This window comes from Diplotaxodon limnothrissa, linkage group LG9 (assembly GCF_057381915.1).
Source record: "Diplotaxodon limnothrissa isolate DT_005_m linkage group LG9, D_limnothrissa_male_GT1.1, whole genome shotgun sequence".
Classification (NCBI taxonomy): domain Eukaryota; kingdom Metazoa; phylum Chordata; class Actinopteri; order Cichliformes; family Cichlidae; genus Diplotaxodon; species Diplotaxodon limnothrissa.
Window position 1 is genome coordinate 14,562,985 of NC_140604.1, and position 7,937 is coordinate 14,570,921.

Sequence of the window (7,937 nt, forward strand, 5' to 3'; positions counted from 1 at the left end):
AATAGAATATGGGTAAAACGCGCATGCGCAGTGCCTTTGTTTTCACACACACATGGAGGAAAAAGCATGGCGGCGACGGAGAATGAGAAGGGTGAAAGCGGATCGTTGAATGAAACAGATGAACCAGAATTGGTTTGTAAAAATGCTTCAACTTCAGTGGTGTGGAACTGGTTTAGCTTTCGTACATCAGATACACAACAAAGCACTATTTGTGGTAGAGCATGCTAGCAGGCCGTCGTTATTACCGTGTTTTTTGGAAAATACGGCACACTTAAAATCAATCCTTTCATTTTTCTGAAAATCGACGGTGCCCCTTATAATCCTGTGTGTCTTATGTAGGAATTGTTGTTTACCAAACTGTTGTTGGAAGAAGTTGCTGTTGGAGGCGGTTTTGGTACCATTCTTTATTCATGGCTGTGTTTTTGGGCAAAATTGTGAGTGAGCCCACTCCCTTGGATGAGAAGCAACCCCACACATGAATGGTCTCAGGATGCTTTGCTGTTGGCCTGACACAGGACTGATGGTAGCGCTCACCTTTTCTTCTCCAGACAAGACTTTTTCCAGATGCCCCAAACAATCGGAAACAGGCTTCATCCGAGAATATGACTTTGCCCCAGTCCTCAGCAGTCCATTCACCATATTTTCTGTGGGAGATCAATCTGCCCCTGATGTTTTTGTGGGGGGAGAGAAGGGGCTTCTTGCTGCCCCTCTTGACACCAGGCCGTCTTCCAAGAGTCTTCGCCTCACTGTGCGTGCAGATGCGCTCACACCTGCCTGCTGCCATTCCTGAGCACGCTCTGCACTCCGATCCTGCAGCTGAGCCCTCTTTAGGAGACGATCCTGGTGCTTGCTGGACTTTCTTGGATGTGCTGAAGCCTTCTTATCAAGAATTGAACCTCTTTCCTTGAAGTTCTTGATGATCCAATAAATTGTTGATTTAGATGCAATCTTAGTAGCCACAATATTCTTGCCTGTGAAGCCATTTTTATGCAACGCAATGATGGCTGCACGCGTTTCTTTACAGGTCACCATGGTTTACAATGGAAGAACAATGATTTCAAGCACCACCCTCCTTTTAACATGTCAGGTCTGCCATTCTAACCCAATCAGCCTGACATAGGCTGTATCCCAATTCAGGGTCTGCAGCCTTAAAGGCCGCATTATAAGGCCGATTACGTCACGGTAACAGCGAGGCTGTCCCAATTCAAAGGCTGCTCAAAATGATTTTTTCATATCACGATATGTTTTTTTCATTTCAGGCGATAACGATATCTATCACGATATAAGCCAAATAACTATATTTGTAAGATTTAAATGTGCCGTTGCTCACAAGTAAAATGTGAAATAATCAGCAGCTTGTTTTTATTTTATATATTTATTTCCCATAATAAGTTCAACAGGGTAGATGTACTTAAGGAACATGAGACTTTTTCAGATAAATAAAGGCAAATATTGCAAACTACACAAAAGGCAGCCGCTAAAGAGTTTAAGTTTCAAAATAGAACAAACGAAACAGACTAAATTGTCAATTCCACTTAGAAACAAAATATTAATTCTAAAAATAAATCTTAGTTTGTTTTACAGAAGAACAGACAAAATTGACTTACTTTTGTCAATATCAAATAAACTGAGAACTAAAAGGAAATTCTCAATCTCTCCTTGTTTTATAGCTTAGCTTTTCAAACAGTTTTAACAGTTACTTTAGTCTGACAAAAGCCGAATGACAAATTAGCGCTTCCAGTCAGAGACTGAGCATGCACTGGTTTATTGTATTTCCAGACTTGCTTTCAGTACAATTTACAGTGAACACTACTCTGTTTTTGTCAGACTTGAAATAGCCGAAATACCTTCACACTACGGAACTTCTATGGCTTTTCCGTTCGACAATCTCTCCGGCATTGGAACCATCATCTGTTTTCTCTTCAGTCACGCTCTCGGTTGTTTTTTCTCTAGTCTGCACACTCATTTCCTCCATTACCCGGGCGGTACGGTGGCTGGCTGCTTCCCAAACAAATACACATGTGCGGCTTGGCACTTGTGCTGTACGTAACAAGTCACGTGACGTGACGCTGCGGCTGTGATTGGTTCGGCTCTGCACTACTTAATTTGGATTGGCTGTTCTTTTTTTTCTTCTTTTTTCCTTTTTTTAAGAGGACAAGAGCAGTGAGGTCTATCGCAATAGTTTAATTTTTCTATCGAGAAAAAGTTATATCGCAGTACATATCGTTATCGTTTTATCGCCCAGCTCTAGTTTAAAATAACTAATGGTCTGTCCTGAATCAGTCTTATTAGGTAATGTTCAAATAATTGTATCATTCCAGTGTTTTCAGTGTGGGAGAAAGTACTCAGGGCCTTCAAGTTACACACTATGAAAGGCAGAAACAAGTTTAATATTCAGAAACCTAAAGTATGTATCAGCAGCAGAATGGAGCTAAAAATAAATGTTTGTTTCAGTTCTATGAAGCTTTGAGTATTTTGCATTAGTAGTACTGCTGTGTTTGTTGCATCATATTGCTGTAATTGTTTATATGCTTTATATATTCTGTGGTAAGTTGATCTATAGTGTTACATCATATTCTACAAGGATGTTATGTGTTTGGATACTTTCTGCCCAGTTTGACCCATTTAGCAGAAGTCAGCCTGTTTAACCCTTTAAGACCTACCATAGAACCAAGTCCGCCAGAGCTTATATTATATTTTTACATGCTGTGGAGCCATTTTTGGGAGCATTTCAAGTTGCTATACATCAATACAACCATTATAGCCCAGATTTTAATAATATGTATTCATTAAGTGCATAGTAACTACATAAATTGAAAATCGTTTTTGATTTTTTAACATATATTTGTAGTTAGAGAAATTTAAGAGGCTTATCCCTCAAAACTGTAAATACAAAAAAGTTGCACAAAATAGTTTCCCACCACAGGAAATTTATTTTGAGTGTCTTCATAGTTTTATTTTTGAAATACACCAATTTTTATACACTGCAGGAAAAACGAAAATAAATATTATACTGCAAATTTGCAAAAAAGCAGCATATGCATCAAAATAAACTATTTCCAGCAGTGCAATATGAGTCCTAAGCATCCCAGAAACGACACAGAAAGTCATAAAGTCAAAGATAACTTTTAAAAAGAGCAGTATAGGCCCTGAGGCCCTGATCGCAAAAAAGACTACATTTCCGCGAAAATGACATCACTTCCGGTTTCGGGCAGGTAATGGCGGAAATGCAAAAGTTCGCGCTGACGTCTATTCCAACGTAGGAAGTGTTATGAACAGCTGATCGGATCGGCAAAGCATGTTTCTGGAATATTATGTTTTTGTTCCTGCAAGCGCTTTTTATGCAGTTTTTGCAAAGCTTTATGTGGAAGGAAACCGTGACCTAGGACAAGCTGATGGCATAAGATGTAAGTACAACTCCTCCGGTTTCATATGCAAAAAAAATTTTTGCGCTAGCTTACGTGGTTGCAGTGCTACTGGGATTTAAAAATAGTTACGCATAACAGAGCGTTCCCGCTCCGATCGGCTCTAAAGGGTTATGGCTCTGATATCTATTCTGTGTGACTTAAAGCAGTTATGACATGGTCTGATTTTCTCACCCAATAAAGGAATATTTCATATATCAGTCTACTCTTCATTCTATCAGACACAGTTATCACAGCTCGTACATTTGCTTTTTACACAGATATGTAAGCATTGAGCCAAATTTAGTAATGCCAACAAATTAAAGGAACAATATTTGTCTCTTATATATGATACATCTATATATACACTGTCAAAGATACTTGTCTTTGAGTGAAGTGATTAACATAATAACTATATTATTGGCCATATTATAGTTACGTTACCAAAGTGAGATGACTTTAGTCTCATGAACAACATTAGCTAATTGTTATTTACCAGCTAAACTTAAAATGACTGTTCAGTACAGAAATGAAGCCCAACAATCATGTCCAAGAACACCACTTTCCCATCATCTAGATGTTTATACCATATGTCATCTGTAACATGATTTAGAGCTGAGCTGGTAAAATGACCAGCTTGGTTCAGTGAAGAAAAATGTCTGATTGTAACCTGAGGGTTTTTTTACATTAAGAAAAAGGCACCAAACATCAAACCTATTTAAGCCTAAACAGTAAAACATGAAAGTAGAGCAGGGCGATATGACCAAAAATATTTATCACGATATACATTTGAAAATTTGTGATAATAATATAACTGACGATGTAATTGACGCGAGACAAAATACTTTACAACTCCACAACTTTATTAGTGCAAAACACCCATCAATATATTTTCACTTAAACAAGCAGCTGTTTTTTTATGTGCATTAAAGTTATATAAAAATTTAACAGTGCAAATGCAAATTGCTTGCTGACAGTTTAACCAAAAGGATTTTCCAGAGGAAATTGGCCGACATTTGCTCCAAGGCATTTGTATTTGCACTGTTAAATTTTTATATAACTTTAATGCACATAAAAAACAGCTGCTTGTTTAAGTGAAAATACATTGATGGGGTTTTTTTGCACTGATAAAGTCGTGGAGTTGTAAAGTATTTTGTCTAGTGTCAATTTTATCGTCAGCTATATTGTTATCGCAAATTTTCAAATGTATATCGTGATAAATATTTTTGGTCATATCGCCCTGCTCTGTCTGTCACCTTCTGTGTTGAGCTCATTGTTTCCTCTGTAGTGGCTGAGCTGAGTCCAAGTAGCTGAAAATGTTCCTCTGCTGCTCCGTCAGACTCTTCTCCTCCTGCTGATCAGCTGGGACACAAAACAGATCTTTGTTAGGCTCCACACTGCACTGAAGAGTCAAAGTGTCTCATATGTTCAACAAATTTTTGCTTCCCGAGGTGTGCAAACAGACACAAAAGGTTTGAGCACCGATACCAAATTTAGCAGTATGGCAGACCAGTAGCAGGAGAGACTGAGGCCTGTTATTAGAATCAAATGCCCAGTGGGCCGACACACCGATTTGCAGCGTTAAGACAAAGACAGCTGTGTTTTATCCTGGAATACATTTATTTTACATTTTCTTGAAATGTTTTTCATGACTGAAAGATTAATTGGCTCTGTTTTGAGTTTTGTTCAAAAAAGAATGACTTCATATAGGGAAAAATATATATCACATGTGCAGAACACCTTAAACTAGTTTTTTAATTAAGCAGCAAGGCAGAACAAAATCAGGGCTGTATCAAGACACGAGGACTAAACCCCAATTCAACCAGACCAAGAACTGATCCAGAATTAAAACAGGACTACAACAGTTCAAAATCAGGACTACTTGGGACTTAACCAAGACAGAACCAGAATCAGAACTAGATGATAGTAGCACTAAAAATCATCATAGACCTGCACTACACTTGTTTTTTAATTTTACCAAAGTACAATATTTAGATTGAGAAAGGTTTATATAATTATTTAGCCTTGTTGTGCAAACAAGCCTGCATAACTTAATAAATATAGAATTTGAAAAATAACAAACCTAAAAAGAAACACTAGGTATGAGATACATGAGTACCTATGATACGGTGATACTTTTGGTAAACAACCATTTGACTAACATGTGTGTCTCACCTGCTCTTGTTCATCTCTGTTCTGTCCTCATTCTCCATCTCCCTCTCTGTTCCTCTCTCCCTCTTTGTGCTGACAATCATCAAATATACAGATATTTACAAACTCTTCAGATAAAAACACAAACACTTTTTAATTGTAACATCAAATCAGACTAAATGTTTATTTTTTTAGATTGATAAATATAAAAAACATATTTGTTAACTTTAAGAGTAAAGAGAGAAATCGTCTGTATTTCTTAATTGCAAATGGCACCAAATTGTATTCAAAATTGAGCCACACTTATGGAGCTCCACAGTTCTTTTCCTGGTGTTTTGGTTGACATCTCTTGATGTTCCCATGTCACAGAAACAGGCTCTGTGTTTTGCCTTATATGCATCCACAGCTGTGCCACCTGTTTACTCACATGGACTCTACTAACCTATCAGAAGCTTCTTCAGCTCAGAATGGAATCGTCTGGAGTTTTCTTATTAATTAACAATAAACTTAGTGTACATGTACTCCTAAATTTGATGAAAGTGATAAAAAACAGAAAGCTCTGTCTCTCTTTATTGTGACATTTAACTAATTCAAAAGATATTTCAATATTTATCTAAAACAAAAGTTTACTCTAAATTGATGTTGTGCAGTAAAAATGTTTTATGTTTTCTCCCTAAAGTGTAAATATCTGGTTACAAATGTGAATATCCTGCTGTGTACTGAAATTCCTCTTGTTTTGCATACAAATATACTGAACAACATACAAAGCATAATATATAAAATAACATTTACCTGAGTTTTTCTTTGAAAGAACCCTCTAATGTCCATTCTTATATTTCAGTACATAACTGAAACCGATTTAGTCGGGGAGGGTAAGAACTGAAAATATGAAATAAACACACGTAAGCTAAGAATCTCTAAAAAAAAATAGCATTTGTTCGGCTTTTCATTTCGCCATTTGTTGATTCACTTGAAGAGCAAGTAACGTAATATTGGTCAAGTGATCAGTTTGATATCAATCTTTCGTGATGCACCGTCATATTTACATTATTTGTACGGTACGAATGATTTGCTTTGGTACCTGGTCAAACTTAAGCTCTCCTTAGTACGGCTGGCTCCGTCTCTCCAACAGCGCACTGACGGGCAGCAGCTGCCCCGCCCCCTCGCTCAGTCGCTTAGTGCCTGAGCTTGGATCATACCAATATCAGGGGGGGATTCACGCACAGTCGTAAATTCCCACAGTGTGCACTATGTGCTTCGAATATTGTGTGTACTTTTTGTTTTATACAGTTGTCAGCCAGGCATCTAACTATGAAAAAATTGCACTCCAAAATACCCCGGGCTTCTGACAAAACAACCCGGGCTTAAGCCCAGTAAGCCACCCCCACGCTCCGCCCCTGCCGTGACCTATGAACTTCTAACCCCTGCGAGTCAACGTACAGTTTGAGTAGGAGCTGAATCGCGCGACTGAAAAAAATCGCAGTGTCTGCCCAGCATTAGCCCACGTATACTACGCGATGCACGACGCACGATGAAGGCCAAAATCGGGCCGATCGCCAAAACGGTCGCACGACTCAAAAATCGGCTCAAAATGGGCCAAAAATCGCACAGTGTAAGCCCAGCATAAGCCCAGCATTACACACAACCAGCTGTGGTTTCCTGTTTTGCTACACTCTGGAGAGCCTCGCCTTTAACGGTCTTCTCTCACAGAGAGCAACAGAAAGCGTCCTTCAGAAAACTTCGATAAACTCAAGATTGACTGAACAGTTCAAAGTTACCTTGACACTTACCTTTAGATGTGAGAGGTAGTGATGTGTCGAAGCTTCGAAGCGTGTCGAGTAATCTCGGGGGAATTTTTGTGAAGCGCATATCGAGGCTCGCTTTGATTACGTATGCAGTGACGTTCAAGGCCTCGTGGGCAGTCCGTACCACGTGACTGATTCAGGAACTGGCTCGCCGGTTCGCGCCAGATTCGAAATAAAATGGGCAGCAAAACACAGCTGATTCCCTCATCACGCTGTGTTGTGGAATTGGATTACCTACGTGCTACACAGTTACTTGAGCATTTCTTCTTCGATGGAACCAGCAAGGAAGAGATTTTTTTTCTCTTCTAATAAAGTATGCACACAGTAATAAATATCACAACTGATAAGTACCATAATATAAATAAACAACACTACAGATCCTATATAATGTCTTTTAGTTTATTAAAAAGTGGAGCGCCACACAGTTTGTGTCATTATCCAGATGTACATAAGCATGATTACACAGTTACTAGGGGTGGGTTTTGATTATCGATTAAAATCGATTCTAGCTTGGCTAACGTGATATTGATTCATTAAAATCCTGAATCGATTTTTAATATAAATTTATTTTGCCCCA

General features: G+C 38.4%; 1 long non-coding RNA gene across 1 annotated transcript; it reads right to left on the reverse strand.

The window, feature by feature from the left end:
• Positions 1-4,598: 4,598 nt before the first annotated feature.
• On the reverse strand, positions 4,599-7,425 carry LOC146625335 (uncharacterized). The gene is made up of 4 exons (XR_014906497.1): positions 7,346-7,425; positions 6,348-6,434; positions 5,580-5,648; positions 4,599-4,766 (listed from the first exon to the last, which is right to left on the reverse strand). It is a non-coding gene; the product is annotated as an uncharacterized LOC146625335 (long non-coding RNA).
• Between the last annotated feature and the right edge of the window lie 512 nt (positions 7,426-7,937).